The sequence below is a fragment of the Gouania willdenowi genome, unplaced genomic scaffold (assembly GCF_900634775.1).
Source record: "Gouania willdenowi unplaced genomic scaffold, fGouWil2.1 scaffold_332_arrow_ctg1, whole genome shotgun sequence".
NCBI classification, from domain to species: Eukaryota; Metazoa; Chordata; class Actinopteri; order Blenniiformes; family Gobiesocidae; genus Gouania; species Gouania willdenowi.
The window spans coordinates 539,286-546,785 of NW_021145094.1; the positions used below are offsets into that span (position 1 = coordinate 539,286).

A 7,500-nucleotide genomic window follows, 5' to 3' on the forward strand; every position below is an offset into this window, starting at 1 on the left:
GTATAGACTATAGATATAGTTTATATAAGTGTATATTATTATATGTATAGACTATAGATATAGTTTATATAAGTGTATATTATTAGATGATAGACTATAGATATAGTTTATATAAGTGTATATTATTAGATGTATAGACTATAGATATAGTTTATAGTGGTATATTATATGTATAGACTATAGATATAGTTTATATAAGTGTATATTATATATGTATAGACTATAGATATAGTTTATATAAGTGTAATAGGTATTATCTGTATAACTTCGATTATCAGTTTATATAAGTGTATATTATTATATGTATAGACTATAGATATAGTTTATATAAGTGTATTTATTATATGTATAGACTATAGATATAGTTTATATAAGTGTATATTATTATATGTATAGACTATAGATATAGTTTATAAGTGTATATTATTATATGTATAGACTATAGATATAGTTTATATAAGTGTATATTATTATATGTATAGACTATAGATATAGTTTATATAATGTATATTATTATATGTATAGACTATAGATATAGTTTATATAAGTGTATATTATTATATGTATAGACTATAGATATAGTTTTATAAGTGTATATTATATATGTATAGACTATAGATATAGTTTATATAAGTGTATATTATTATATGTATAGACTATAGATTAGTTTATATAGTGTATATTATTATATGTATAGACTATAGATATAGTTATATAAGTGTATATTATTATATGTATAGACTATAGATATAGTTTATATAACTGTATATTATTATATGTATAGACTATAGATATAGTTTATATAAGTGTATATTATTATATGTATAGACTATAGATATAGTTTATATAAGTGGATATTATTATATGTATAGACTATAGATATAGTTTATATAAGTGGATATTATTATATGTATAGACTATAGATATAGTTTATATAAGTGGATATTATTATATGTATAGACTATAGATATAGTTTATATAAGTGGATATTATTATATGTATAGACTATAGATATAGTTTATATAGTGGATTTATTATATGTATAGACTATAGATCTAGTTATATAAGTGGATATTATTATATGTATAGACTATAGATATAGTTTATATAAGTGGATATTATTATATGTATAGACTATAGATATAGTTTATATAAGTGTATATTATTATATGTATAGACTATAGATATAGTTTATATAAGTGTATATTATTATATGTATAGACTATAGATATAGTTTTATATACGTGTATACTTATTATATGTATAGACTATAGATATAGTTTCTATAACTGTATATTTATTATATGTATAGACTATAGATATAGTTTATATAACTGTATATTATTATATGTATAGACTATAGATATAGTTTATATAAGTGTATATTATTATATGTATAGACTATAGATATAGTTTATATAAGTGATATTATTATATGTATAGACTATAGATCTAGTTTATATAAGTGTATATTATTATATGTATAGACTATAGATATAGTTTATATAAGTGTATATTATTATATGTATAGACTATAGTATATGTTTATATAAGTGTATATTATTATATGTTATAGAATATAGTTTATATAAGTGTTATTATTATTATATGTATAGACTATAGATATAGTTTATATAAGTGTATATTATTATATGTATAGACTATAGATATAGTTTATATAAGTGTATATTATTATATGTATAGACTATAGATATAGTTTATATAACTGTATATTATTATATGTATAGACTATAGATATAGTTTATATAAGTGTATATTATTATATGTATAGACTATAGATATAGTTTATATAACTGTATATTATTATATGTATAGACTATAGATATAGTTTATATAAGTGTATATTATTATATGTATAGACTATAGATATAGTTTATATAAGTGTATATTATTATATGTATAGACTATAGATATAGTTTATATAAGTGTATATTATTATATGTATAGACTATAGATATAGTTTATATAAGTGTATATTATTATATGTATAGACTATAGATATAGTTTATATAAGTGTATATTATTATATGTATAGACTATAGATATAGTTTATATAACTGTATATTATTATATGTATAGACTATAGTTTATAGTTTATATAACTGTATATTATTATATGTATAAACTATAGATATAGTTTAACTAGAGTTTGTATCAGGGCTGGACTGGAACAAAAAATGGTCCCAGGCACTTTGAGCTGAGCCCCGCCCACCAGGTACTGATGGAAAGACTATGAATGAAACTTTCTTGTGACAACGTTTATACACTGTATGGTATACGTACTACATATTTACTGTACATATATACACACTATCCTACCAGTCCTGTTATTCTATACAGTACTTAGTATAAACCTCAAAGCTGATTGGTCGAGTTAACCTCCTGAACAATGTACAACAGAGAGGAATAGAGGTGAGACATGATCATTGATGATTATTAAAATGAATAAATGACAGATTTAGTGATATTTTCATAAATTATTTATTCAGCACAGAAACACAGAATAATTCCTCAGACATGACAACCTTTAAAAAGATAAACAGAGAAAGAATAACACCTGATTGATTTGATCACATGATCAATGTACGGATATCTTCACTCTAGAAAAATAGCTGAGTCATGTATTTTATACAGTACTGACTGAGAGGAAACATGAGTGACATCATCCTATGAGACAGTGAGAGGTTAAAGAACATCTGTTTATATAAACAATACCTCATTATTACATTTATTACACCTACTGTCTTATACATTAAGGTGCACTTATTATAATACATTATCATTTCTGGGCACTTTACTTGTTTGCTCTCGTTAGATACAAAACATTTTGTGTGAACTGTACTTTGTGTAAAGACAGTAAAGTTTAATGTAATCTGATACATTATAATGAGTGTTTCAATCATTTTTATTTTACCTCATCAGGCAAAACAATAACTTCCTAAACATCTCACTGTTCTCAGCTACACTGTAAATAAAACATCTTAAAAAACTGGAATTTGCAAAATAAAAATTGTTTTTATATATAAATTTGATAAATCGATTTTTTTTCTTGCTCAGCCCTACTACATAGTGTACTTACTGTATATCAAATGAAAACACTTAAGAGAGCAGTAGAGAAACCATGTCATGATAGCTAGCATGCACAGATAGTTAGCATGCACAGCTAGCTAACATGCACAGATAGCTAGCATGCACAGCCAGTCACAGGTCTCTCCTCCTCCTCTTCCTCCTCCCCCTCCTCCTCCTCCTCCCCCTCCCCCTCCTCCCCCTCCTCCTCCTCCTCTTCCTCCTCCTCCTCCTCCTCCCCCTCCCCCTCCTCCCCTCCTCCTCCTCCTCTTCCTCCTCCTCCTCCTCCTCCCACTCCTCCCCCTCCCCCTCCTCCTCCCCCTCCTCTTCCTCCTCCTCCTCCTCCTCCTCCTCTTCCTCCTCCCCCTCCTCCTCCTCCTCTTCCTCCTCCCCCTCCCTCCCCCCTCCTCTTCCTCCTCTTCCTCCAGTTCCACGGTGGAATCCATCTGAGAGAGTTCGGAGAGTTTGGCTCCGTTCGTCGTTAACTGCGGCTTCCAATAGTGCTGCCAACGTAATCATATTTTGCAATAATTTTGACCAAAAGCGAAGAAAGAGCAGATAATCAATTCCTTGATTAGATTCAGGATCAGGTCCTGTTAGATGTAAACAAGACAAAACTAGATAAAGATAAAGCAAGCAGGAAAAAGAGGGAGCGAGGAGAAAGTAGCATGTTTCTCCTCTGAGAGCAAACAGGAAGTGAGGAGATGGTTGGAAGAGGTGTTTGAGACACTGAGAGGATGTTTGAAAGCTACAAACTGGGATTCACACTGTGAGCCACATGGAGACTATACATATACAGTATGTATATGTATATGTATTTTAGGTACTAAATATATAAGTACCTAAAATTTCCAAAATATTAAGTACAATATAAAAAAATAATAATTTTATTGCCATTTTATGAATTTAAAGTGAGCTAATTCTATTGTGACTTATTCTACAACTGCACTCCATAACTTTATACATTTGACATTAACGTTTAAACCCAATAGATAATTGTAGGTTAGTTTCCTAATTAATATTAATAATGTACTTGTGCAGACATAAGCAACTGGCGGCTCAGGAGCCAAATGTGGCCCTTGGTTTAATGTTATGCAGCACAAAACAAGAGCAAGATAACAAAAAATTACAAAGAATTACAACATTGCAGGAAAATACAGTAAAAGACGAGAAAAACAGAAAATACTCCAAAAACACTCAAAACTACTACAAAAATAAGCAAAAAACAACAGTAATACACACAATTACTCAGAAAAATAACATGACGGAAAATGACAAAAGTACACAAAAAAATAGAAATACACAAAAATTACTCAGAAAATGCAAAATGGCATCACAAATACACAATATGACTGTAAATAAACATATATTTTAGAGGAAAAATACACAAAAACACAAACATACACAGAAAGACACACAATGACTATAAAAACTCTTTGTTCTTTCCTGTATTAATGCTCAGATCACTCATTACTCTAATGCTGACATGAATGTTGATCATGTGACCCTCTGATCAAACAAACATTATCGTGGCCCCACTATGATAGAAGTTATTAATACTTATAGTGTTGTTTGGTGCATGATAACAGTACATATACAAAAAACATATAAACTATAAAAAACTAATAAAAGTTAGAATTTATATGGTTGAAATTAAAGCGTGTTAGTGTGTTAGTGTGTTAGTGTGTTAGCGTGTTAGCGTGTTAGTGTGTTAGTGTGTTAGCGTGTTAGCGTGTTAGCGTGTTAGTGTGTTAGTGTGTTAGCGTGTTAGCGTGTTAGTGTGTTAGCGTGTTAGTGTGTTAGCGTGTTAGCGTGTTAGTGTGTTAGCGTGTTAGTGTGTTAGCGTGTTAGCGTGTTAGCGTGTTAGTGTGTTAGTGTGTTAGTGTGTTAGCGTGTTAGTGTGTTAGTGTGTTAGCGTGTTAGCGTGTTAGTGTGTTAGTGTGTTAGTGTGTTAGCGTGTTAGTGTGTTAGCGTGTTAGTGTGTTAGTGTGTTAGCGTGTGTTATTTGACTTCTCACAGTGTTAAACTTTGACAACACACAGATGAACATGTGTTTTAAAGGTTTTATAAAGTCTGATCTGTGGTGTTTGTTCTAAATATACGTCATGATGCTGAAATCTCACCTGTTCCTTGTAGTAACACACACACACACACACACACACACACACACACACACACACACACACACACACACACACACACAGTGGTTTTTGTGGTAGAGAAACAACCAAAGTGCTCCTCACTGGTCACAGTGCATCTATCAGCTGTTGTTAACGGACCAATCAGAGCGCATCATTTGTTCATGTGGTTAGAAAAGAGGGAAATAAAGCTAATAAATGTCGTAGTAGAGGAAGTGATCTCTGAAATGTGGCTGTCAGCATCTAGTGGCTCACCAGAAACCACTGACCACACACACACACACACACACACACACACACACACACTGATGAACTGCTTTCAAACCAGTGTAGACATAGACATAGTAGATTGTACACTTCAGTGCACATTGGTAGAAGCTAACTCTATTGTGCTAGTCACTGAAATCTAAAGCAACACATTGATATAAATATTTAGGACTATTTTTATGTTTCTACAGCCCAAACTTGAATAAATCATTTTCAGAGTGTGTTATTGTCCAAACTACAATCTAAACAATAGTTCTCGGTAGGTGGTCTTCTATGTAGTAGCTGAAAATGAAAGGTTTGTTTTGTGCTGTTTCCAGATAGACGTGATACGTCCAATCAGAACCTTCTCCACCCACAGACCTAGAGATGAATTATATAGAGCTGAATAAACCTCACTGCAGAATTACTATTAACATGTAAACATGAAGCAGATCTTTAATCTGAATCATTCATTCTGATTACAACCCATCATGTAACCGTGACCCGTGTGGCGTTAAAAAGCCCAGAGTAACTGATCATGTGACACGTTTCTGCTGCACAGCAAAGGATAAGAGCAGAGAAGATGATCAGCTGTTGTCTATCATCTCTCCATGAATGTCCTCCTTCTCCACGTTCTCCTCTTTCTCCTCGTTCTCCTCTTTCTCCTCTTTCTCCTCTTTCTCCTCCTTCTCCTCGTTCTCCTCCTTCTCCTCGTTCTCCTCTTTCTCCTTGTTCTCCTCCTTCTCCTTGTTCTCCTCGTTCTCCTCTTTCTCCTCTTTCTCCTCGTTCTCCTCTTTCTCCTCGTTCTCCTCTTTCTCCTCGTTCTCCTCTTTCTCCTCGTTCTCCTCCTTCTCCTCCTTCTTCTCTCTCTGCTCTGTTTCAGGTGAAGCTGATGATGTCACTTCCTGATCTGTGGTTCACGTCTCAACTAGTCTGATGTTCTATCTCTCTATCCTGTTCTGTTGGTCCTTCTGTCTACTAACCACTAACCAGTCCCCGCAGATGGCTGCCACCTCTGAACCTGGTTTCTTCTCACTGTCACTAAATACTTGTTCATGTGGATCTTGTTGGTTTTTTCTTTCTTATTATGAATTTCATATTTTGATAAGCGCATTGAGATGACTTTGTTGTAATTGTGCTATACAAATAAAGTTGAATTGAATTGAATTCTGACACTGATTGTTATTGTGAGTTATCATTGATCAGTTTGATCAGCTCTCCTTGGATCACATGGATCAGGACATGCAGTGGGCTATGAACCATTAGTGTTCTGTAACTACAGTGATGCCTGAGGGCAGAGTGGAGCTACGTCCCCCGTGGCTACGCTTTGGAGAGAACTAATGATTCAGCCTGACTGGATGCTCCTCCCCCTCCCCCTCCTCCTCCTCCTCCTCCTCCTCCTCCTCTATAAAAGTGTCTGTGAACGTATAAACTCTTCTGCTTTGGACCATGAACTCCAGCTCCTGGACCATGTACCTGATGAGGAAGGGCCCAGCAGCCAACGGTGTCTATGGTAACGTCTCCTCTTCTTTGTGTTTGATGTCAGATAGGTTACCATGGCAACACTCTGTGCTTTGAAGAGCTTTACCTGTGTGAGGCAGGAAGTTTCTGTACTTCTAACTTTATAACTCTACTTTATGTACTCTATATTCTATTCATTTATTCTTTTATTATATATGTCATATAATTAGAATATCATGAAAAAGTTGATTTATTTCAGTAATTCTATTCAAAAAGTGAAACTTGTATAATGTCTACATTCATTTCACACAGACATATTTCAAATGTTTATTTTAATGTTAATAATTATAACTGACAATTAATGAAAACCCTAATTTAAGTATATCTCATAAAATTAGAATATTATGCAGAGGTTTAATATTAAAGACACCTGGTGTTCTACAAAGACCTTTAGATGTTCTCCAGTCTAGTTCTGTAGGTCTACACAATCATGGAGAAAACTGCTGACCTGACAGTTTTCCAAAAGACGTCCATTGACACCTTGAAGAAGGAGGACCAGACACAAAGG

The 7,500-nt window shown here is 32.6% G+C and overlaps 1 pseudogene; it reads right to left on the reverse strand.

The window, feature by feature from the left end:
* Window positions 1-2,741, reverse strand: part of LOC114459603 (runt-related transcription factor 1-like) — a 10,652-nt pseudogene extending 7,911 nt beyond the window's left edge.
* Between the last annotated feature and the right edge of the window lie 4,759 nt (window positions 2,742-7,500).